Source organism: Rattus rattus, chromosome 2 (assembly GCF_011064425.1).
Source record: "Rattus rattus isolate New Zealand chromosome 2, Rrattus_CSIRO_v1, whole genome shotgun sequence".
In the NCBI taxonomy this organism is placed as follows: Eukaryota; Metazoa; Chordata; class Mammalia; order Rodentia; family Muridae; genus Rattus; species Rattus rattus.
Window position 1 is genome coordinate 57,142,506 of NC_046155.1, and position 2,429 is coordinate 57,144,934.

Here is a 2,429-nt window from a genome sequence, read left to right on the forward strand (position 1 = left end):
TGTGATGGGCATGGGATTCTGTCAAGCCTCCTGCCCCTGAGCTACCTCCCGGCACACACAGCCAGCCTTGCCTCTTCCGATGGAAAAGCAGTGTGAGTGGTAGCACCAAGCAGCTTTCTTCTACACTTCTTAAATCTTCCACCAGGTCACTGCTGTGTGTCATACACTTCTAGGACAGTGAAAACAGGTGCACCAGGGTTCCATGTTACATCATCACACATATGGGCATACTAACGTGGTTTGAAAGCAGACGTTAACCGTTGGGTGAGGTGTGCTGGCTGGACTGGGTCATCTACCTGTACCTGGTATTTTGAAAGCATCTTTGCCTTTCATCAGTTAAAAATGCTCTTTCCTTCCCTGTGACCACAAAGCTTTGCAAAGGACTGTGGGATGTAAGTATTTGATGTGGACTTTTGCTCACCTTTTCCATACAGTTTTCCTGTTTTCACCTAAGCTTTAAGGTTCTGCCCTTTGCCGGGATGACTTGTTAACCCCAAGGTAAGCTTAGCTGTGTGTCTCCTGTGTGCCCGACTCATGTGCCATTGTAGTTGGGAGGGGCTACACATTTTCTTTTCTCTAGCAGGACATTAATTCTGTTTTGCAAGTGTGGGTTAGGTCTCTTTGCTCTAGCGCTCTTGACTACTTCTGACACTTGTATAACCATAGTGAGCAGAGGCATGCAGACCCTCTGTGCTGTTTACTAAAGGAGGGTGTCTCTCCTCTCTTCTGGGAGAGTAAGAACTTCATTAACATGTTCGCAGCCCTTCTGTCCGAGTGAGTTCTACACAAGCCCCCATGATGGTCCTGAGTAGTTCTCCAGCTCTGGGATGTCGGCTGACAGGGAGTTGCCAGGGCTGCTAGCACCCTACTGGGTTGCTCTGAGTTAAATGGGGCTCTTATGACTTGGCCACATAACTCCTTCCTTACTTCATGGACAATGAAAGGATTGTCACCTGTAAGTTAAGCATGATTTCCAGACCACTGTCGGTTATATGTTGGGCAAATGATAGCCTGTATCACAGTCCTAAACTCATCTGGGAGTGCTTCCGCAGAGGCCACCATGCATGGATCGCTTCTGCCAGTGAGCAACTCCAGTGTTTGTGGAGGGTAGGTAATCCACTTGTCATAGGTGTGCAAGCCCTGAAACAGCTTCACGTCCATATCACATCCCACAGTCATTTCTCATCTCCGTATAGATGATACTAAGTATTTTCTAAGCAAGGGAAGGTAGGATGGAGGGAGGGAGAGAGTGCACGAATATGAGAATGAATGAATAAGGAAAGCCCTCTAAGAAAAATCCCTACCCATTGGTGAGCACAGTCCTCGGGTGAACCACTATGACCAGAGTGCATTCTGGGCTGGCATTAGGGTGCTTACCTGGTCAGTTATTTTGCTGTGGCTTCATCACTTAAGAGTTATGTCTATCCCAAGGCACATTCGTAGCACTTGTGTGAGAGAGAAACACTGCTAAGGCCAGGTGAACATCTTGTCTTAGCCGGCCTGCCTTTAAAACAGATGCTCCTTTCCGTTTCCTCTGCCCCGCTGTTTGTCCTTAAGTGACTGGAGAGACGGGGAGCCGCCACAGACTGGGACATGTTTCCCCAAGCTTGTAGTAACATTGACCACCCAGTTCCCCATGCCATGCTCCGACTAGTCTGCTACCGGGCCGATCTCAAATCGCAGTTTTGAGGGGAAGCTGGTCTCCCTTTGCCTTTCTCTTCAAACAGACCGAGCCCCAACTGGAACAATTCTACTGCAGGCCAGGCCAGTGTAACTTACCCCGTCTCTATTACAGATAGTTGTTGTTACAGCTCACCTAACAAACAGCAGGATGATGTAAAGGACTTCGCTGTTCTCTCTGTTTGGATATTTATCCGAATGCCCTGATACAAGCCCAGCACTGGCTCACAGAGGACGAGTATCTGTCAACACGGATTTGTCTGTCATAGGTGCTGACCACTTGCTGCTTGTTTCTTGGTGCTGTGGTGTAAGAGGGCATTGCATGGTGGTAAGAGCATTCATTTATGAGTGGTTTTATTAAGTTAATCCCACTTTCATTCCAAAAGGGGTCTAAGGAAAAAATAATACAAGGATGAGAACGTCAGAGGGGTGCGGAAAGGCAGTCAGGTGCCAGTGGCTGAAATGGAGGTATCAACACAGACACAGGTAATCGTGTCGGGGAGCTGGGAAGGAAGTACAGCTGCAGACAAGGCAGTCCTTGATGCCCGGTGCTCATGAGTTGCCAGGCAAAGCACCGGTGATTAGCACAGATGTCCAAGAGAAACAAAATCAAAGGATGCCTGTGTGGCACCGCAAGCTACTCAGGCAAACAGTCTTTTGGTTGTAGAGGCTCTGACTTGTGAGGGGTAAGGCGCGTCTGTCTGGGCGTGGACCTGGCATCGAAATACATTAGCCTCTAATGAAGTTAG